Source organism: Linepithema humile, chromosome 3 (assembly GCF_040581485.1).
Source record: "Linepithema humile isolate Giens D197 chromosome 3, Lhum_UNIL_v1.0, whole genome shotgun sequence".
NCBI classification, from domain to species: domain Eukaryota; kingdom Metazoa; phylum Arthropoda; class Insecta; order Hymenoptera; family Formicidae; genus Linepithema; species Linepithema humile.
The window spans coordinates 3,193,495-3,218,417 of NC_090130.1; the positions used below are offsets into that span (position 1 = coordinate 3,193,495).

General features: G+C 41.6%; 1 protein-coding gene across 1 annotated transcript in view; it reads left to right on the forward strand.

The window, feature by feature from the left end:
* Positions 1 to 9,959: 9,959 nt before the first annotated feature.
* SMC5 (structural maintenance of chromosomes 5) overlaps positions 9,960 to 24,923 on the forward strand; it is an 84,803-nt gene continuing 69,839 nt past the window's right edge. Inside the window, exon 1 of the mRNA XM_067351349.1 lies at positions 9,960 to 11,377. The gene's annotated coding sequence lies outside the window, so the exon portion shown is untranslated. The remainder of the gene's footprint in view (positions 11,378 to 24,923) is intronic.

Consider the following 24,923-nt stretch of genomic DNA (forward strand, 5'->3'; position numbering starts at 1 on the left):
GTCGATTGTACTTTGGTCGGTCAGTGATCCTGCTTCAAGAATATCAGATGTACAACGTCATGTCACTCGCGTGTCTCCTCTCGGAGCATCTCTAACATATGCCAAGTCACATACGCCCAGCTTCACGCAAGCCGCGACATGAAAATTATAAAAAGTATCATGATATAAAACGAGGATGTCATGCATTTATAGTGTGTTACTTGTGACGCTAATTTAAATAGAATCGCAGGTAATAGTCTTCGTAAACGATTTCCATTATAATATCTCTGCGTGATAAAATGAAACAATCCTTACTTCAGAAATAGATAGATTTTGCAAACAATCGGCGAACTTTTTTTATAATTACTTGCTGAAAATTTATATTCGCAATAAAATTTCGAAATTTTGTTTATTCTGAGCACAAGTTTGCGTAAAAAATTATTACGTTAAATGATTGAAGGGTACGCGTCGTGGTGTAACGAGTGCATATCGATGTGATATAAATTTAATTACTGGACCGTTCATGCTCGAAGGAGCAGACCCCGGCGGCCCGAGCCAAACAATCACTTTGCGTGAAAGTATGAAAATAATTCCACGGCGAACAGTGTGTGCTCGAGCGTGTCTGTGCTCGCATAGCCGATCGTAAATGCACTCAGAACACGTATCCCCGAGGATTCACGCGCCTCGACTCACCTGCTCCGAATTCCAGCGCGGCGGCTCTTCTCGTTGCGGCGTACATTAACTCTAGATTGTCTTATTAGACCTTGTAGCTTCGCTCGGCGCGCATTAATCGCGCCGATCCACTCGGGGCAAAGTAAAGCCGTAAATCCAACTTTGATATAAGATAAACTGCGAGTTTTCGCATAAAATAAATTCCCACTCGAACACACGATTGTTCGCAGAAATTCTTCGCGTCTGGGTATCGCCTGGCGGTAAACCACCGTTAGCTAAGTTTCGTTTAAATTGCAATCACATGTTTTGCGGAATTATTAATTAACAGAGAGTTACGGCCGAGCGTTCTTCCATCGATAATAATTTTTCGATCGCATCTCAGGTCGCGACTTACTAACGGATGCAATGTCTCGTCACGATTATACACTCGCATACAGTCTCATGCGTTCGTCGAGATGATAGCGCATTAATGTTGGCACCCCGTGGAGCGAAATGGGTCCATTCAGGTATCTTTCGGTCCTACCAAGAACAGCGAGGGCCTTTCGAGAATCAAAGGCCACTGTGTTCTCGCATGCTATTTGCATCAGGATGCATAAGTAGTGCATAATCAGATCAGTCGGTGAAATAAATACGATCGCCGTCTCTGCGCGGCTCCCGATTAGCAGACGACGATGTCACGATCAGTAATCTTGAATTCTACTAAACATATTCCAACAGAAAGATATTCGTCAACGAGTTTTTTCTACGCGCGTCCACAAACAAATACACACATATGTAAAATAAGAAATATTTCGTTTGTCTGAAAAATATCCTCATAAATATTAAGTGCCTACACTCAATTAATATTATTTTACTTTTCATGACTATTTCTATGATATATAAAAATTATTTTATTAAAATTTCTTCTGAGAACATATAAATTTATCACAAACTATACAAATCATGTACATTGATAAACACCCGGTAAAAACGTATCATGGCAATCAGTAATCAATAATTATCAAAAATTAACGTTAGTGTGAGTTTGGTCACTTGAGTACACGGCGCGATTAACTGGTTCTGCGAGAAGAATCGATAATCTAAGATGAGGTTTTAGCTGAAGAAGTACGAAACGATACCACTGTTCTTGCTCTCGTAAATCACGAATCGAGTCGCAATTAACCAATGAGATACCGCGAATACTTATCTTCTTCTGATGTTTCTGTTAGGCTACTTTGCGATCGAAAAATGCAGAGAAAGACGTATGCGTCTAGAATGGTTTCTATTTATGAATTTATAAATCACGCAATGCACTTATCAGAATTAATTAATGATATAAGAAAAGTCGCACAAAGTTGTCGAACTTGAAGATATTCAAATGTGCAAAACGAATAACGCATGAATAACTCTTATTATTTGTGAAAATGTTTTTTCAGACAAACGGAATATTGCTGATTCTACATATTTATTTGTAAATGCGCTCACAAGAATAACAGATATTAAACGCGTAGCATAATGATCGAGCTACGATTAATTAGTATGCTGGAAGATACCGGTAATCTGCGGCCCGTGCGAGGATTATCAATTACGCGCGTGAAATACTAGTATATTCGCGGCAGTAAATCATTGACCAGTATCGAACGTACAATCCCTAATGAGCAAAAGATATTCGGCTATCGCGGCAATATTATACGAGTAGACTGTGAAACTTTTTTTTATTCCCGCCGATCGTTTCAACTACATTTTTTCGACTAGCAAGTAATTACAGTATTCGTTTAAAAAATAGATAAAAAAGAAGTATATATTATACTATGATGTACATATTAATATTTTATCGGTTGATAATTCTTGTCGAGCCAAAATAAAATTAATAACCAAGAAATTTACATGTAATAATATTCATGTACCGCATTTCTCTTTACACCAGCATAATTTATTGACTCGCGGACGTCTCTGTGTATGGATTTGTGCATATATTAAATCTAAAGATAGGTGTAATTGATGTGAAAAGTACCGTGGCAGTCGACAGCACGCGACATAATTGTTACGTCTATGAGCTCTATGTTAGCCCGGGCACAAGGAAACTGTAGCAGAAATTCGCACTTTCAATGGGGAGCACTTAAGCCGCGGGTGGTCTGTGTTCCTCATTGTCCGCATGTCGCTCAAACGGGTCGGAATAATGGCCACTATATGCGGCGGTGGTATATACGCTGTGCGTTCCGGTACATATAATAAAAAAAAAGAGAGAGAAAAAGGAGCGTGAAGTCGCGCGGGCCAGATACCACACACTGAGCGTGCGGTTTTTGCGCACCCGGCTGCAACAAAAGATTGCATTACCGAATGCTGATCGCGCCGCGATAGTTATTACGCAAATCGCGAGGTTATCGTCGTGTACGCGTCTCAAATCGCCGACCGGCCGGCCGGCGCGCGATATCTCTACCCGATTCACCGGCTGTATAAATATGACCGCTCCCGGAGTACAACGTGCCGAGCGTGTATCGTAAATTAGTGGATTAATTACGACGAATGCGGGTACCGTTGTTCTTCTTACATGCCTCTCTTGAATGTCAGATGGAAGCGTACGGGAGGTGACTCACGGAAATTGTTCAGGATAGACGGATGATACAACTTACCGATAGCTTTAATTATTTTCTCAGCAAGAAACTAACTGTTTCGTAACATATTTCGGGATCTAAATCATTTATACGCCGAGTACGATACTGATACAAATCAAAAAGCAACGTTAATGTTAGTAATTCAGGAGTGAAAATATTTCATAGCTACAATTAAAATAAAGAATGAATAATGATTTCTGATGAACAATTAATTATAACACGCATACATTCATATATACGCAAGTCAATAAATTGTACTTCAGAAACAGAAATACAATATATTGTATGAATATTATTACATTTTTTAATTGTTTTAATTTTATTTCGGCTTGGTAAAAATTATAAATGAATTCGTTATCAATTTGAGATCAAAGATTCACGTTGTAAAAAGAATCGTATTAAAATTCTATCTTCTCTTACTATGATAGTAATAAATATCGCTACGATATACACGTGCATAAGTACTCGTAAAAAGATTGTCACTTGAAATAACGAAATTAATCTCTTGAGATTATAGAAGGTAAACCGACATAACCGAGAAGTTTGCAAGGGAAAGAGAACGCTGTGAAGGTTAACGGTAAAAGCAGAAAAGTCGTCCGGCTTGATATCCTTATGACAGTTATAACCATATATTTAAACGTCAAAGGCAAGAGCACCTGTTCTCCGACGCCCATTATTCTTTGCTTCTTACAACACGATGTTGCCACTTTGACATCGTGCGAATGCGGAAATCGATTAGTGCCCTGCGGTGGTTTATTTCCTCGTAAATATCTGGTTTAATTGTAATGTTTGATATAATGTTATTTTCCTTCCCTTTTCCCGCTAGAATTTTTTATTCTCGATTCAGGTCAATCGCAGTTTTACACAGTAATGATCGGCATTCGATCTGATAATAAAATTATAGCAATAATGGTGGCCTACTTGAGCACTAGAACTAAAAATACTAAAACAAAAGCTAGTTTCACAAGCGGATAGATTTTTATAAAATTGCGGATAATTTAGTGAATAATATCCACGCATATCGGTGAAATCAGGACATTGTAAAGGAACTTGAATTTTTTAAAATATCATATTTTAAAGATATATTAACTATCCATAAAAACTATCCATAAAAACTATCCATAAAAATGTGCCACGAAAAATTCATCGTCTAAAGTAAAATCAAGTTTTACATTTTGTTCATCAAAATGAAGATTTACATTCAAAATAATAACTGATATTAGCAACTATTATTATCTCAGTATATCCCTGATTAGAGGAAGTTACTGTTATTCAATTAGCACCGTGTGAGGAAAGCAAGCATTTTTCAGATGAATGATTTACGCAAATAACGATACGCTCGAATCATGTAGATCAGCTGCGGCAGCACTTCGGCGAGCCGTCACGTGTGAAAGTGAAATAATAATAATAGCGATAAATAAATGCGTAGCTTATCTCCGTTAATTTACGGCAGCTCGCACGCGCGTATGGAAATCGCGCGTTTTTGTCAAAAAGCGTACGGCAAAGCGTGTGGCGAAACGCAGTCGGGAAAAATTCGAACCGGCGTTAGTCAGCGCGAACACAGAGCTCGGTATCGAGAGCCGACAAGCTTATATTTTCCTCGTCATATTAAAGTACGAACGCCGCCGCCGCCACCGCCGCCGACGCCGTCGACAAGATAGTGGACCATTATTCTCTATCTCTTGCGACACGAGAAACTGTGGATTACGTATCCGAGTTGAAACGCTACTTCCAGTACAATGCCAGCGTTGGCAGCGAAAGAGACGCCGCCGTCGGCTCGGAAATTTAGTAACACCGTTAACATCGTGGAATGTCGCTTTTTAGAGCCTATTTTGCACCTGTCTGCCCGCGGCTGCAGCCGCGGCTGACCGCGGGGTCATATCAGGTGAGTCACGTGAGCCCGCGGCTTATCCGTGATTTTCTCACGAGATTGCCGCGCTCGCGTTCTCTCTCGAATGAGTATCGATGAGTTGTTCCCGCACGTAGATACCGCATGTTTACATTTATGCCGATATTTATGAGTCCACGTACACGTTCAATGTACACACCCTTTATGTGTTAACGCGATTCGCAAAATCTAGATTCTGAAAGAGCAAAGTGGGAAAATTAGCTACTAGATTCAATTATTTTGCGCAGTGCGAAATGCATTTCCAAAAGATGTCACTTAACTTTCTTATTAATTTTTTAAACAAATGAGAGTGCGCAGTTCACTTACTTGCGCATTGAGATTTAAAATCTACATTTTAATATTTAATTCAAAAATTACTTATCGAGATTAACGCATAATTTTTGCGAATTTATTTACAAATTGCAGAAAAGTAAAACGCACTCGGCATTCTACGACGTACGATGTCGAATTCTTGAGTTCAACTTCGCGAAGTTCTTCGTGATTTCGGAATATCAAGGTGCGTCAGTAATCAGGTCATAAATCCTAGGCCGCGCAATGCGTTTACGCAATACGGCGCACTAGGACGCATGTAATGCACGCGTGTCGGCGTACTCGCAGCGTGGCGTGCATTGAAACGCCTCGCTCGACAAATCAGCCGATAATACGGGTAATACGATTAGAGCGATAATTAATTCCGCTGGGATTTCGTGTCAGGTCGCCCGTGGTCTACTAGACATGACTGTGAAATTGCGATGATTCAATTCACAACTTTCAAGATTATTTCATAATGACGCGGTACGATCTCGCCGAATCAATCCTCTTTCGCTTTATTATTATATAATATCAAAATTATATTGAAATTACTACTGAATCGATCAATCAAAACTATGAATAAACCACTTAGCATGTTATTAATATGTATAATATAAAAAAAAATTCAATGAAAAAATATTTGTTAAGATTGATTATGGAAAATAACTATAATTTTGTTTATACACATAAAAGACTAACTACATAATTCTGTAGATATGTGTCCTATTGCCTTTATTTTATGTTATGTCATCTATTTTTTGTGTAAAAACTGCCATGCCATCATTCAGAAACATTTACTTTTCCTCCACTATCTTAATTACAATGTAATCGGATTCTTATAATTCTAACGATATTTTATATAATTCAATATAAAATACGCGACTTCTCGATCTATCATATCTGAATAAACTTCCACATTGCTCAAACACGCAATCGCGATAAACCAGGCAGGCAGTGGATTCTATTTTAAAGCGACTATCGCGATATCGATTGAAATATCACAACGGAAAACGGTCATAAAAGCGGATCATTATAATTTTTCCGAACAACAGTCGCCAACAACGAACGTCGTTATTCCACAAAACGACTTTCTACCCACGTTATAATTGATTTGTCACAGCGCGAGTCAGAGCGACTATCGATTCGAGCTAATCGACGATGAAAAGCGCGCTACGCAACGATATTGCACGGAAAAATCTGCGTGCGCGAATCATGACGCGGCTCTCGATGTATTAGCGGCTGCGTTTCGCAAAAAGATCGATCGCTCGGTGCGTGTGGGTTAATCTGAGGAACTCGTTTCGCCAATATTTTCCGCCTGTGCCTGGCGCCTCTCCCACCTCGTTTCTGCACTCGCATTCGCGCGCGACGAATAGGGTGTCGTTACCACGTTTATTGAAAAGTAATTGAAACCGTGGAGTTAATGGGCCGCGGTACGCTGCGTGATCAATCACTCGCGAGAAGTATCGCGCATTGAAAGATAAAAGGTATCGGCAAGCGTAGTGTCATTATTTATGCGAGGATTGAATGTGACTCACCTTTTTGATCTGCCGACTGTCAACCTGACACTCGTTCTCTGCAGCGACGTTTTTCCGCGGAGTTGGAAGGTGTATCTTGGCACGCTAAAATCAGCAAAAAATCAAATCAATCGTGTTAAAAATTGCGAGGTACTTTAATATTAATTGTAAGATTTTCTGCAAAATCATGAAACGCAAAAGGAAAATAACTAGTCAGTAATAATATATGTAGAAAGCATCGACGAGATCGATATCTCGCAAAAATAACGCACGTGCTACAGATCGGAAGTGATTTACGACGCATTTTCCAAGCCTAAGATATATCCTCTCTCATATATATCGAATACATGTGCCCGAACGACGCGAAATGCTCGCTCGCTGCGGCGCGCCGCGTGGAAAGACGCCCGGAGGTTCCCATTGTACTCCGGCGCGTTCGCCTAATCTAGATCAGGATTACTTTTATCATTCGCTTGTGCATTACGGACCGCCCCGGCTGTTCGTTACATACGTACGCGTGCAGTGCGTATAACGATCGCCTTTATGCACCGTGAAAAGCAGCGCGCAGAACGCGGCGTGACGCTCGCACGCGCGCTCTCCCGATCAGCACAGGTACAAATAATAACTATTCGCCGGTACCCCCGTTGGTTATCCGCCCGTCGCTCGGCGCACACACGCCCGCATCCGCACGGTGATTTCTCGCAGTATCCGTATTATCTGCAAAACGCAACTTCCGACGAATTTTTTTCCCGCCTCGTACGCGCGCCGAGCGCGAGCTCCGCCCTCGATACGAGCGATTGAATTTAACGGCGCGATTTTGCCGTCGGATTAATGGGCGAGATCGGACAGAATTAGCCTCGCGTTCTCATTCGGCACCGTGTCTTGTATTCGCTATCTGCGCCTTTGTCTCCCATTGTTATTTGCGACGCGAGATATGAAATGGAATGAAAATATTTTACGCGTAAAATACACACATTACTATCACTTAGTTACATGCATATTTTACCCTTTTATTCGAACAGATAATTTTACAAGCGCATTAGAGATAATGGAATTTTTAACGTGTGCTATTTTTAACGTATGCAAATGAGATAAATGAAAGGAAAATTAAACATTTATTTTTTTTTTTTTTTTTGTACTATCGCGGCGATAACGATAATTCTATTCACCACAGAATTCTACAATTGATTTTTGCATTACGAGGAAATGTAACTTTCATCAGATTTTTTTGTTTATGCTACAATATCATCCTGTTTATAGGAATTCCATTCTTGATACGATCGATAAAATTTAACAACTTAATAATAGCAACGCACAACTTTCCGCTGATAAAGCTTCATACCTACGAGAAACCAGGTGCTTATAATTCCATATTATTTACCACGAATGATACCGTGAGTCGTTCGAGTACATACGTCCGGCGAGGATTAATATCTCGCAAACGGGAAATAGAAGTGGTAATTGATTGCGCGCTAAAATTCCTACCGATTCCAGTCGTAGAAACTGAATAAGAAGCTGCATGGACCGTTGCGTCCACTTGCACCGATAATTTGTTATAATTTCGTTCACATGTAACATTAGCGAAGCAAAGAAGAAAGTTTACGCGTTTGAAATCGTTGCAAAATATTTACCGGCATCGAAGAAATTTTAAATCAATAAATCCACGGATCTACATGCACAATAAAAATATAATCTATTATAGATATAACCTCTAATATGCGTGCATCTAAAGAAATAATATTCGAGAATTCACGGATCAAGGAGATTAAAATTTACATGTTTAAAGAGTAAAGCTTAAAAATTTCTGTGCTTCTGAGATGTATATGGAGATACAAACAAAAGATTTATATCGTTTTATACCATGAAATCGCGAGAGAAACATTAATCAATCTTCGCGCTTGACGTCGCTCGATTTCCGCGCTCGCGTTGAAAATCGTCGTTGTTTACTACCTTCGAGCGCACCGTAGATGCCGGCCGGCATCTTTTTCCACTTTCCAACGCGTGACGGGAACGCGTACAAAACGCGGTCGTGCAGAACGACGACGGAACAACATCCCGTGGAGCACGAGAGTTCGTAGGAGTTCCGGGAAACAGTCGAACACACTATGCGTTGCGGTTATCAGATAATTTTTTCTTTCGATCACAGATGGCACGACAACCCTTTTACGATTTTGTTGAGTCATCATGAATAAAAAACGAACACTTACCAGTTCGCCAATGTATCGCCGTCCTCTTCTTATAGCGATAACACTACACTTACTCGCGCAGATATAACGATAAGAAAAAACGCGATTAATTGCGATCTCATGTGCTAATTAACGCGATACGATAATCATTCGGCGATATTAGATTACCTAGTAAAGCGCGCCCGATACATTCAGATAGACAAATAAATAAAGCAAAATGTAGCGATGGCAATCATTCGCAGAATGATCTATCTTTTTACTTGACACACTGTATTGATCTTTATCGAATATCGCTTGCCGGCACTTATTCTACACACAATACGTGAAAGAATAATACAAAAATGACGCTCGCTCCGTTCATCGTCGAGCGGAGAAATTATCCGTTAATAATCATCCGTCAAACCGTCGATCATCGTTTCTCGATAATTAGGTCTGTTCTTTATAGCTGAACTGGCTGCACTGATGTAAAATTCAAGCTACACTGTTTAATTCGATACTCCCGACACTCCCGACTCTCCTGACATTTGTTTTCGCGTAAAAAACACACGACGAAATATTTTTCTGCAGGACGCGAACTCCGGGACACACAGATGCACTCACACACATCGCATTTAACAGATAATTTTTATTTTCGATCATAGATAGCAATACTTTCACAATTTTGTCCAAGCACCATGAATTAAAAATATAGATACCAACCACTCGCCAATGTATCTCCATTTTATAACGATAACTTTATCATTTATTCATGTAGTTATAATGATAATGAAAACACACGTTTAACTGTGATCCCGCGCAATTAACATGATGTGATAATTAGTCCGAACGATGAAATGACTTACTCACGGCGGAAATGACATAGCAAGAATTTGACCACGAATTTGACCTCGCGAGTCAGATAATAGCCAATTAGCGCACGGCATTGAGAGCCCTCTATATTCCACTTGACCAGCCAGTCAATGAATTTTTCGTCAGTTCGGAGATGTATCGAGAAGTGATTGAATGTTTCGCACGCATATTTCTACATAAATGTTTCTTGTGTACGAATAAATGTTAGGTAATATATGCCGGTCGAATAAACGTATCAAATCGACTTTTTCGGCTGTCAACGCGTCGTACGCCTAAATAAGTAATCGAGAAGCTACGGACAGTGCATAATTATTGATAGAAAATCGCCCGGTCAGCGAGCGGACGCCATTTTCGCATTGTCCGTTCCTTGCGTCGTGTGGGTCGTGTGCAACAAGTGTCGCGAGTGGTGAATCGAACGACGAGCGCAATGTGAATTTTTCGTCTGGCAGAGTGTCTCGCGCGTTTAATCAAGTGTCGAGTGTACGTGGAGCTCGTAAGTGTCGAGCGTACGTCGAGCCGTAAGTGTCGAGTGAAACGACGACCGACGCTGCGTTATTTACTCGTCCGGATCTCGGGATCGCCGACAAAGCAACGAGCGGACGTGAGGGGCAATCATCACTCATTATACCATTTAATTAAATATTTCATTTCTTATAAAATAAATTCTCGCTATAAAACATAACATTCAAGTGATGTAATCCTCGCTCGAAATAAGCATGAACAAAGCCGCGAATCGGAGTAGTCGATAACCATGCGAGTCAAAACAATAGCCCAATTATCGCACGGGGCAGGAATTTTCTGTATTTTATTTGACTAGCGCAGTTACTGAATATTACGTCATTTTGAAGATGTCTGTGATAGTCGGATATTTCGCGTACATTTTCTCCTCGAAAATACGTCTCGTATACGAGTAAATATCGAGTGTGCCGGATCAAATATACCGAATCGACTTTTTCATCCGTCATCTTTTTCACACGTCACCATCTTTTTCACACGTCACGCGTCTAAATGAGTATCGGGAAACAACGATGAGTGAATAAGCAGCATCGACAGAAGGTTCTCGAAAAGACGGACTACGAGCGAACGCCATTTTCACATTATCTATGCGTCGTATGCAACGAATGTCGTGAGTCGAGCGACGACAGTCAATTTTTCGCCTGCCGGAGAGTCTCACGCGTTTAGTCAAGTGCCGTGCGCGTCGAGCTTGAAAGTGTCGAGTGAAACGACGACCGATATAGCCGGTTCTGTCACGTTCCACATTATTTTCTCGTCGAGAATGTGAATCATCGAGCGCGTAAACGATCATTGTAACGTGCTAATTACATCTTTCCTGATTGTACCTGCTGCATGTTAACAAAGAAAAGACAACTAGAAGACTGATCGTTGGTGAGTTAATTTATTAGGTTATGTACGTAATTAATTTATCTCTCTGAAGCAATTATGAACGCCATACCATTTATTTCATTGTATTTTTCTTGGTATATTGTATATTGTAGTGTGTAGTATCCATGTGTGTTGTTTAATCTTTTCGGATATATTAGCTGTGTAAAAAAGTACGCTGGGTCGTAAAATATCGGGTATATATATATATATATCATTTAAAAAACATTCGAGTAACTGTGAACCATACATACAATTTTTATGCTACTAACCTATTACGCATATTTAGGGCCACATTGTAAATTTGTCAGGCAAGTATTATCTTTTTACGCTGTCATATATCGAAACTCTTAAACAAGACTCTTAAATGAATAATCAAACATAGTTGAACACTATATAATCTTGAGAGAGCGCGATAGACAGACAGATCAATATAAGAGTATCTAATATTAGAGTCGAGAAATAGATCCCGTGAAAGAGCAATTATGCAAGAAAATCGAACGTAATCGGTCGACCGAGATCCTCAATAGTATGCTCTTTGCATCAAGGCTACCGCAGCGGCCGAAATGACGATACATCCCGATACGCGAACGTTCACTTTTTCACCATCCGGCCAGCCGTTAATTAACCTACGACCCTTTAATTATTACGTAGGAGGTCGCGAACGAGGCACGCGGTAATATCGAGCAGGCATCGTTTGATACGCTCGAACGAAGTCCATCGTGCTCAGTTCGTCGAGAGCCGAAATTGATCAACCATCGCGCCGTGCACCGGCGATTGTTTCGCCGCCGCGCTGGCCCTCTCCTCCGTCGGCGCGCAACGAAAGTAAATCTCAGAATCGGGTTAAACAAACGTTGCTCGGGACATAATAGCGCCCTAATGATTTGATAAGCACTTTCCGCTGCGCCGCCGTTGCAATAATGCGACCGCGCCGATCCCTCGGGAAAACGAAAGAGCGTGTATCTCTCGAGTAAGCGAAGCAGCCCGGCAGTTAAAGCGGACGAGGCTCGCCGGCAAAAGCGAGCAGCGGTCGCAATGAAATACCCACGCCCACCACTGGAAATTTTTGATCGGTACCGCGTGAGTATCAATTATCTACGTCGATAATTAGTTTCGCGGGGCGGATTACGCAAACGACATACACAGGTCGCCGCCACGATTCACGAGATTCTCGCTCGGAATGCACCGCATTGTGCAAGCGTATTTCAACAGGTGTGTATCGATCGTGAGTGCCGATAGAAATAGGCCGCGAAATAGATAATGTTGCAGATAATCGAAAGAGATTAAAGAGAATCAATACGAAAAAGTATTTATTGCTCGTGGAAGAAAAAATATTCACTGCAATTAATTAATTTAATGAACAGTGATGATTTAATCCTAACGCGATGCATTCAAGCTGTTATTAGTCGAAATGATTATATCGTTAGAGCATTCAAACGAAAATCACCTTGATTACATTGCGTAACTCATAGAAGAGTGTCGTAAAGACGGTGATAAAAATGTCACTGCTACAAAATCGTTGCAGACAGTTCATAATTATCGCGAAAGATACGCGCGTGAGAATCGAAAGCTAAGGCATAATTCCAATAATTAGAGATACTAATTTTAGCGAGGCGGATTGAGAATAGAGACGAAATGCAAGTCGTAAAAGTCAAGAACTTTTAACCTCTATGAGGTTCCTCCTCTAACTCGCCTAAGCGATTTCTCTTCGCAATTGAGACATAAAAGTTAGAGCAAAATAACAGGTCTACCGCAATTAGTTTGCGATAGTTAATTTCTGGTGTGAAGCTAAACAAATCGTTCTTTTGAGCACAGTTGCACTCTTCATTGTAACAAGTAATCCACGATTATCTCGCTCGAAACGGTGATAATTCTATTTTTATTATTCACTACGTATCTCGAATTTTATTCATTTCTGCTGTATTCTATTAAATTGTTTATTTTTTTTTTAAACTTCTCAAAATTCTAACTTATAGATACATCATATCCTTTAGATATGATATATTACTACTTATTCTAGCTTACACTTCGCGCAATCGTTCGATCGGCCCATAAAGGGCCCTCTCAACTCTCAAGCCCACCTCCACGCGCGCGCTTCCGCACTGTTATAGAAACGGAATCGTCCGTGATTTATTGCCAGCCGGCGAAATCATTCCGGCGGGGTTTCGTCACTTTCGCGGAGCGAAATGGTGCCGGCGCGGCGCAACAAAACAAATTGAAAGACACGAGCGGCAAATAATAATTAATACTTTCGTCGTCGATCGCTATCGGCCACGCCGTTTCCCGCCTGCGCCGCTGATCGACAGCCGAAGAGAGTCGGATGGCTCTCGTAGCTCCTCGCGCACCGTGTGATCCGATGATTTATCGTTGCCACTACCCGCCAATCTATCATGCCCGATAGCGCCGATAACCGAGCGCCGTCGGATCTCTAAAGCTAGAGATTCATAGGCGTCGTTTTTGAAGGTCTTGACGCATTCGAGACACGTCAAATGATGCTTAGAGATTTTTTGTTCCTCGATCAATAGAATATGGCGAGGTTGTTATCGCAGAACTCTGAATTGTAGTCATAATGCTATAAGAAACTATCGTTTTTACCTTTTAAATAATAAATAAAAGAGATTTTACTCTAAATTTTAAATAAGAGCTTTGAATTATATACTATTGTTTCGAGCAATATTAGAACTTTCTGAAATATTTTCGGTTTTGTAAGAAAGGAAAACTAGACGCCTATGAGATTTAGCTAGTGTGCTCTCATTACTGCCGGGTAATCGCGAACCCATAACGCGCCAAGGTTAAGGACTTTAGGGCATCACGGGACCGTTTGAAAGATACACATTTCTTATTACTTTCTGTGTAATGTGTCTCCTCCGATCGGCATCTTCTCCCCCTACGGCCACGCTAGCAGCACACGCCGCCAGGCACTTTCACGGGATCGTCGAATTCAATTAAAGCACATTCAGAACGCTCAATTCTCTGGTGAGAATATTTTCTCTGTCAACAGCATCTGTTGAAATACTTGAGCGGCGCGCAACTAGAACAACCACAACGTCATTCTCGAGTTTAGAAATAGAAATGAAGGCGATGTCATAAGATCAGATATAGTCATTACCAAAGAGGATTCGACGGACATTGCCAAACTGACATTTACAACGTCGGCCATTGTGTTCGTTTAAAAGTGGTTCACGTTGGATATTGGTCAGGAAATAAAAAAATGCCGTGAAAAGAATACCGAAGTGCGCGACTAAATAAGCCTTAAATAAACACTATCTCCGATGGCTTTCACGTTCCATTTGCCGGCTCGCTTTTTCACTGCCCTGCGAAAACATTGTAGCGCGCATGGAACATTTAACATTGCTGTAAGATATTTCTGGCTGGATGTACGTGGCGCCAGGGAATTGAACTTTTCCACGAGTTGCCGATACGATCAATGACTTTCTCGATCACACCTGTGGGATTATGAGCGGAACGCGACCGACATGCTCGCGCGAAATAGAGAATGTATTGAAATAAATTAATGCGACGTACGTTTTTTTTTTTCGACGAATAAATAACGGCCTGACCTGCGAATTATTCCGAGATATTAAAGATATAGGCGGAACGTCGCGAACAATGCTCTCGTAATCACGCGCTCTTAATTATTATTACATTGTCTCTCTCTTTCTTTCTCTTTTTCTCTCATCAATTATAAAGTTGAAAGAAATCCCATGATATTTCAATTATGAAAGAACGTGTTTTCTTACATTTTCATATTTCGCAATAAGAGATTTATGATACATCTCTCTTCGCTTTTGGAAAGAGAATTGTTGCCAATATTAAAATAACTCAATCGAGATCGCGAGCGTTAGTTATTTGATAAAACCTTATGATTCCTTTTCGTGGAAAAACCGGAAGGAAGGCGGCTCTTTCGTAACGAGACTCGTACCCGATGCTGCAAGAGCGTTATGCGGCGTTATTCGCGGATAGCTTTTAGCCCACGCGTAAAAGGCGATATACTGTCGAGTGTATGAGATATTCTCGCACGAGCATGGTAATGACGTGACATATACGCACGGCTGAAGAAATGTACGCATATTAAACGAACGCCGCCGCGAGGGCATCCGCGGTGTCACCTGCGCCTTATGCAATGTCGCGACTGGACTAAATGTCGTCCCGAATAAACGCGCGTGGGTCGCTAATATCAAACGAGGCGAGCGCGAAAAAATCGCCCGGGTCGAGCCACACTAATTCATCATTTTTTCACGATTCTCTCGGCGATTATTTCTCTTATAAATTTCGGTATTAGCATATTTTAGTCAATATATCAGCAGAAGATTAATACAAATGTAATGTATTGCATTAACAATGACAGAAAAAATATTTGATATTTAAAGGAAAATATATTTCGAGTTTTTCAACGAATATAAAATGTATCGGACAAAATTTATACGTATTTTCAAATATTATTCTTAATATTTGCTATAATTGTAGAATCGGCTAAAATTCTTCCAATCATGCAATTCTAGCCTTGTACTTTTTATTAAAGTACGAAGTTATAAATTACGCATCTCGAGAAATAAAGAAATAAATATTGTGAACTTTCTAGATAATAGCCCATGTTTCTATTCAAGCGTATGACACAGTTTATAGTTTAGAACGGGTTAGTACGGAATTATTATGGCGTACATGCGACTTAGAAAAGTCCAGAGGTGATCAATAGACGATTATAGGTCTCTAACGCGTTTTCAATGAAATTAATGGTTACTCTTTTAACTCGTCGCCTCCGCATCGAACGTATCGCAAGCGCGAAAGCCCGTCTGGTGCACCTGTGTGCGCTCTGCGTGCGAGAGAAGTAATAAAGGTCGCGTAGCAAAATCATTCTCCGAGTCTTTTTCCGGACAAGCAGAATCTACTTAAAATACCATCGATGCACGCTATAACGAAATTTATGCAAACGATCATATATGCAAAGGTGAAGTCTGGAATAACAATCAGAGTTACGTTATACCATGACTATCGATCGAATAATAATTGATTAACTCTCTCTTCCTGTTTATTACAGAAAAAATATTTTATAACCTCAATATTTCTAATTTCAAGAATCAAAAGTTAGCAAAAGAAGCAATATCATTAAATGCATCTATATCAAATAACATAAAAGTAAAAAAAATGTATATCTTAAAAGATGGCCAAAAAAATCACTGTTAAAATATTCTTTAAGTATTTACGTCGTTCGAATAAAATTAAGCGAAATGCGAACATCTTGCTAATTGTTCGCCATAACCAATTGCATGACTGATTGTTCTTGCTCATTCCGCGCGGCATAATGAGCAGTCGCATCTTCGGGAGCATTCGTGTCAAGCATTAATCATTTTACCGTTTGTCGCGTAATTAAAATGCAGACGACCGACTCTTGAAGAAAGTCCCGCGCCTGCAAGCCTGTTAACGGAAGTATTGGGACTCGTCCCGTGGGCTCGATCGCTTTTTCTCGCGTAGCGGCCGCGATGCGAAAACGAGATTTCGTTCGGAGGGCACGTCGTAATGCGGTAGCGCGGCTCATGCCGCGCCGTCGAGGCGTAATTGCGTGTTTGCCGTGCCGTTGTTATTAGTTTCGCCGTACGCGCGCGCGCGGCTCGCACGCAATCCTCCTGCGGGGCCGTGCCTCGGAGGGAGCGAGACCGCGAGATAGGACTCGATCGACAAGCGTGCGGCGCGGACAATAAGAAAGAGGGTGGAGTTGACGAGGAGAGCGAAAGAGCTACCGGAGTCCGTTAACCGCGCGACGTAACGGCTTCGAAGCTTTTTGTCGATCCTGTCTGCACGAGACGACGTGCAAGACGATCCTCAGCGGCACACATCGCGCTTGTTCCTGTTGAAGGATGATGCGTAATTTCGCTGCAGCATGGGATTATTTTTAGATCGTAGAAGAGAAAGTTGTTGATGCAAAATTACATCTCTGCTTAACAGTCGTGCCAAACTCGAAGCTAACAGTACTTTTCGGTTGTGGCATATAATCTTCAATTCTCGTAGGTACAATCTGTGTTATAATAATTATAATCTAAAAAAAAAAGATAGATAATCACCGATCAGGATTAATGAGAGGCAGGATGTCGGTATATAATTGCAGCTGAAATAAAGCATCACAAATATCTGTTATATCATCGTGCAACAATTATCCTAGTTTACCCGATGCTTCCAATAACGTTCGAAGAAAGCCCCATCAGACCTGATGACCTACTGAAATAAAAGGAGAAAAAGGCCACGCAAAGAAGGACCGGCGTTCATTAATAAGCGCAACACCTCGTCAGCGCGCGGCCCACGTCTTCATTAGCGGCACGGCCGGGCGCGCGGTCCATTAGTTTCCCAACAGCGACACGTGCGTCGTTAAGAGTGATATTTAATTAAGCGTCGAATAATTGGAAATATTCCTCGACGAAACGCGCGCGCCGCGGGGGCGCGCGTCCCGGGCCACGTTGGCGTGATTAAAACTGTGGGCTCGTTACGTCTGCGTTTTCCCTTTCGCCGGATATACGTGCATACGAAACATGCGCGTGTGTATGCGATATCTCTGCGCGCGCGACGAGATTTTTCCGGCGCCCCCGGCGATGACTCTTCCCCGATTTCGCTGCGTGGGAGTCGCGCAGGTGCATCCTCCGATGTCTGAACAGCGCGAGCGCGGTGATTCAGCGTCGAATCGCCACGACGTTCCCCGAGCTCTTCTCCCTTTCTTTGCCGCGGCGTATCATCGACTTGTGCCGGCTTATGCCGATGATCGCATCGATAGATCATTCGTTGTTCTCCCAATGACGTGGCGCTTTATGATTACTTTATGTATTACTTTATCCTGAAACGTGTTGCGACCTACGCGAGAGGATCGCTTCAGCGCTTCGTTTATGCCCGACGGATAGCGTCGGCAAGTATTTATATTTGCGAAAAGAGCACGTTGTTTATTTTACATCAAGAGATTATTAGTTGATCGTAAATCGATTTTTAAATAATGATACACGCAGTAAATTTGAATCAATAATTTTCGGCAAATAGATTTAATGTAAAGCACTTTATCATAATCGAAAAATTGAACGTTTCTGCGGCAGCTTGTAAAATTAGCTCGAGGCGCATCTTTCTCCTCCCCTTCCCCTCACGTAGAAACGATTTAACCATCGGTAAACTCCCGCCCTACATCCGCACAGCCGCCTTTTAACCAGCATTCTTTCAACGTTAATAATCATCGGTCTCGGCTCACGCCAAGATCACGGATTCGGCGTGAGGCCGCGCTCGACTTATCGGCGCATCTGTCCCGTAAATGGGCCCAGGATTTATGAGCGGGCCAACACGCGCCCGGAATCATTACCTCGACTCGAGACGAGATATTTATACGTGCGGCCTTCGCAGCCCTCCGCACTCTGTCATTATCCACGCGCTTCGAGACTTCCGACGATCGCTTCCTCGAAAAGGACTTAACGAATTAAGAACATTGATATATATATTTTAGCGACATGAAACAGTAACGTTCACACGGTATTAACGTAAACATCACACATTTGTACGATAAAAATTGGAAAAAAATTATATCAGTAGATCGTCTAATTTTATCTATTTTTAATCGTTTTCTAAATTCAATTTTCTTTTTGTAACTTTAGTCTTTAATAATAGTTTATTAAATAGAACTTTTTTAATTTGCATATAATTATATAGTTTTTTTACATTTTATTTAACGTCATAGTTTGCAATATCCGTGAAAAAACTTTTAACTATCGCAGTTATGTAATCTTGCGTAAGTTCGGGCCGAGTATGCGCTCCTACACTTTCAGAGAACGATCTCACAGGCACCAGACATTAACGAGCGATTCGATCGACGAACCGGATTATTTCTCGGCTTTGAACCGACAAGTAGCTCGAGGAGGACCGCCGACGCTCGCGGTATCGGGGCACATATCCGGGTAGACAACCCCATAGGATGAATAATGGTCGCGGTAACGTGGCGTACGATCTCGAACAAAGCGAGGCCAACAAGTGTAACGCGTCGGCTGAATGCTCTGAAAGATCCGTCCGCTCTCTCCTCCTCCTAGCGGCCGAGAACGAGGCGCGCGTAGTGACTGTTAAGAAAAAAATAGTCGTCTCGAGAACAGCGTATAATAGTCGGTTAATGATCACCGCTGAATACACACGCCGTGAATCGCCGTGTGATCAGCAACGAAAGCGCAAGAGAGGGATTCTCTCCTTCTCTGTCTTCACATAGAGATTCCGCTCTTTTTTATTCCGCCGCCTCTCTTCCATTTCTTTAAAAACCGCGTGATTTATTAACCCATGGCGCCGGACAGGTGAACCGTTCCCGTCCGCGGGATCGTAACGGACCGGTAATGGACGCCGTCAAACGTGAGACTCGGATTATGCCAGCTAATCGTCCGACAACAAACGAACGACACGGAGATGCTCGGACGTCGTGTGAATTTACAATCAGTTTTGCGCGGAACTACCGGGTATCACGGTGTACCATTGTGACATCGTGTTAATGAATAACGGAGTTGAGGCGATTCTATTCAATGATACAAGATTGACAAATAAATATTAGTCGAACCCGACTGATCACATTTGGAAATAGAGATGCTCGAGTTATTTGTTCTCGCAATCGCGATACAGAGTCAAAAATTGGTGACACTGGAATGGAGACCGGATTGTGTATCAATGTTACGCTAATAACAGGGCAGCGCTTAAGTACATCGCTTTAGATCATACAGTGACAGCAATATATGTCGTCCGCTATCTATTTGCCGACCAAACTCGAGAAAAATATTTCTTTGCTGGCTGAGCAGGAGAGAGCGCTTGTTTCTTCGAGATATTAATCGTCCGTTACTAGCACGACAAATGACTACGTGAGCGATACAATTGATGGCCTTGCGTACAGGTGTGTCTTTAGACGAGACTGAGTTTCGCGAGCGCGAAGCAATCGATTGTTTCCACTCGTTATTCGCGCGCGTCGTGTCTGCTTCATAAATTATATTTTACACTGTTACATTACGTTTCTTTTTTCTCGCGCGACGATAATAGAAGCAAGAAACTGGCGATAGAACCTGGAAATTTATAAGATAATTTTGTGATTTCTTTCGGCGTTTATCTTCAGAAACAAATTAGAATAAATGAGATTAGAAACATGAAGCGGAACAAATTAAAATAAATTGTATGAAGAAAGTCGAGAGACAAGATAGCTTTAATCTCCAGTTTTATTATTCTCAATCTTTCTCGCGTGATGCACGCTAAACATGCTATTTACTGTGCAACGAGTCGTGCTATCGCGATCACTTTTTTCTCGCGTTTACACTAACCGTTTAAATCGTAGCACGCTGTCCGGATTCAAACCGACGGTAAGACAGACAGGTCTACCAACTCATTGCGCTAAGTAATGAGTTAATTACGTGCACATGCTATTTAATGCAGCGGTCGAGTGCCAGCGGTACACTGTAATGAGAGGCGGTTCTGCAAAACGCCGCTTTGGTCGCGCCGCACTGGCAGTGCAGATATAATTAGACGACTCTTATGCGAGACTAATCTATGCATTGGTTTTAGAGAAATTATTTCATGTTGCAAACGTTTCGAAATTATAGTGTGAAAATATTTAGAGAAATAGAACTTAATATTAGATGGTCATTTTTCGTAAAAAACTTATGTATATTGTTTCATGTTTTACTAAAAATACGTATATATATTATGGGATAAATAATTGGCCAGGAATAACAGGAATAATAAGAATTTATTAACAAGTTCACATAAACTCTCGAAGAACTCACGCTCTCTACACTCACAAAATTGTCTTGTAACGCTAAAAAGATTCTTTATTCTCGCTCGAAATTCATTATTAAATGTCCGTCTTTAGATTTTCTGTCATACATTCTCAATTTCCAATTACGCATGTTTTTCTCAAATCTTCAATCACATGCCGCACTTCCTTTTATCACATGCCGGACTCGCGCAAACAATCATACATCAAATGTTCCGACATATTCTCTAGCTCATTCTTTCATACGCTTATATTTTATAATCCTACAGTACAAAAGTTCACATAACCGTATGTGCAACGCCTAACGAGATTTTAAACGTATAAAATTGATTTCATTAAAGAAAGATGTAACATCGCGGGACATTGATGTAATTTGCGCTATCGCGGAGACGTTAACTCGAGTTAACTCGGCTGCGAGTACGTGTGGGCTTCATTTGACAGCTTACATCTAAATATGGGTCATATACTATTCGGCATAGATTTCGAAACATTGCAAACTCGAGGCGCGCGATTTCACCGCTACTTTACAACATGGCGCTTCAGAATTCGTACCGTTTGTAACTGTGAGTACTTCCCGCCGGAGTAATTTCATAAACATTCGAGAACTCTATTCCATATTGAGTTCCAAATCGCGATTACATCGCGCAATCTCGCGGCTAAACGCCACGTAACAGTCTGAGATCGCGTTATGTGTAATTGGAAACCGCTGTCGTCAGTACGCGCGGAAATTTACAGGCGTGCGGATAGAATTTTTTAACGTAACGATGTCTGTATTGTTTAAATAATATTCTTCACTTCTCTGCTCATCGTGACTTGAATGCTAATATCTTTTTGGATGTCATTCAAGCGACTAATTTTTAATTGTGTTGAATTAACAATCATGATTTCGGTAAATCTTGCCTCAATTATATTTACGCTATTTAGAGATAATTAATCTAGAAATATATCTTGATGCGAGTTTTAATGAGGGCACATATCGCAGATCGCTAGCATGGATCGCTGATCTTCGCTGTTACGAGCAGATAGAATTTGTTACGAAAGTTACCGGGGGAGTGATTGACTGCTCGAATATAGCTGCCCGAAACCACAAGGCGGCGGAATCAATTTGAAGTGTTATAAACAGCCCTCGACCGTCATTAGGATAATTTCTGTCCCAAGGCGTGTGGGTGGCAGATGTACGGGGCATATTACGAAACGCGATTGCGTAAATCGTGGATTAACGATCTCGGAAGGTGTTCGCGCGCCGACCGATGACCCCTCTCTGCGGGAGGGGGAGGAGATTAATTTCGAGCGATCGTGGCCGCGGGGGATCGAAAGTCCTCGAAAGTCTTCGGGGTAGGCAAAATCCGTGGCAGCTCTAGGGAGAACATTCAAATGTATTTTATTTTTAATTTAATTTTCTAACGAGTTTGTGGAAAAAAATGTGTCGACATAACTGATACAATAAGCAACAAGCGTGTTTCTTTGTGAATTCTCGTTGAACGTTGATACTTATCGCGATTTCGTTAAGAATCAGAAACGCGTGAAATGTAGATTTCAACGTCGCTGGAAGAAAATGTGCAACCGAATCATGCGATCGCTCGGGGTTAAAACAACGACGAGATAATTAAATCGCATACGGCAACGTACGCTATCGCGCATATTATCGCTCGATAGAAAGGGCTGAGCAGCCGCGTTCAGATCAACGACAATCGACGCGTAGACACGCGCGCGTTCGAATCACCGAACCTTTGCGCGCGCGTGACGCAGCGTGATCGATCAATCCTGTGGCGCCTGTACCTGCACACGCTGCTACACCCGGAGAAACTCGGGTTCTTATCGCCTTGCAGTCGCGCAAAATACTACGACCCGGTGACAGGCCGATTTCGACGTTTAATTGCGCGATAAGAACGCGGATGAAATTTTAAGTTAAGATTCCGCGAAAAATCACCTAGCAAACCGTGTACAAAATTACATTCTAATTAATTTTCTTTAAAGGAACGAAAAATTCCTTTCAAAACTTTGGAAAATATATCACATTTTTCCTTTGTATATTTTCTTATGAGATGAGTACCAATTATTTTAATTAATTATTATAGATATGATTTTATAAAAAACAGCAACGATTAAAATGATTAAATTTTGCGGTTCACTTTGTATAGCAGATTGCCGCGAAAGTCGTGAACGCAATGCTCCAAGCGTGACGACGTCATATCACGCTAGACACTCCGGGTTCACCTAAGTGCGAGATAAGTACGATCAGTGTAACATGGTACTCATAACAATTTGTATGAAAAAGCGCACGTGGGCGTGTTACGTATGCTCATTGTTGCACGACAGAGTATATTCAGTGTTGTCGCGGATAACTGCAACGTGAAATCGAAAATTATAGTAACAGCAAATCGACTCTGTTGTAAATAATCATATTGTCAATTATCATTTTAAACGAATCGAATTTTTGGTATAGCTGATACGATTATAGATCATGCGATATTAATACACGCGCATACCGTTTTTTTATCCCCGAATGTATGTCAGCATATCAATAAGTGTTTGACGAGAAGACCGGATGAGATCCGAACGAAATATTCCTTCCGGAAGACGTGAGGATGCCCTTTGTCGCGTACAAAAGACGATCGAGCCTGTCGATTATCGATGATGACGGTTAACGGTGTCGCCCACTCTTCGACTGTCGGCACCCTGCATTCGGACCCAGGAAGTAGGACCCACCCGCCGTTTATTAATATTTTTTCCCCTTGCGAGAGCTCGCCCACTTTGAATCCGACCGAGTTTCTTACCGACGGAGGCCGCCCAAAAATGGGATCTTTTTTGCAGTACCGGATGCATCGCTGTGTTTAGCGGGACTCCTTACGGTGACGAGAAATTTCCGTTTGAAAAGACGACTAGGAAAGTAGGCCAGGATGCGTTCTGGAATATCATTGATCTAGAAAGAATCTTACGGTAAACTATAGAAAATCCTGATCCATAATGCGCCGCAGTCGTATGTGAAAGCTATATTCGATATTTTATTATTTTTGTATAAAATGACAAAAGAACATTAATTATAATTTAAAGCTTTTAATAAAATTGATACAGAGTTATCTTGTAAACGTTTCCGGCGAAATCGGGAAAAATATTTAAAGATGTAAAAAAAGGTCACGAAGAAAAATGAAAAAAACCCATACAAAATCGTGTTGTGCGCTCAGTGCCATCCTAAAGTACGGAATTATCCTTTGAACGGACAGCGCGCTAGCAAATTGTCGTTCGTAGCTCCGTTACTTGAATATATGCACGTATGCAGCGTATTTGCGCGGAAGAAATCCGCTTTGCCTCGCATTTCGCGGAGAGAGCTTTACATGTCGTTGCAGGACAATTTGAATGCGCAAACGCCAAATATATAACGCGGTCGCGATCGCCTCGAGTCGACGGTGCAGTCCCGTTGTTACTGCAGAACCGGCTGTACAGCACATCGGGGATTATTATGCGCGATATACAACGGCGCGCGTTATGCACCTTGTATCGAAGCGCTTGCGAACGACGATGATAACGGTCCCGATAGCGGCGTGTCTTCGAGATCGCGCCGAACGAAGGAAATCCTCGCCGATTGCGCGGTGCGATACTGCCTCTCCATAGTCGTAGCCAGGTGATATCAGGAGCATGCGAAAATAATTCATTCTAAATTAACAAGATAAAATAAATTTCGCGTTTTCTCAACGTTAATTTCTACAACCTACGTTCTTGGTCTTCTCTTACGGACGTTGCTTAAACTTTCGCGCATTTGTTGCTAAACACCGCGGATTTCCACGACGCAGCACGGAAATG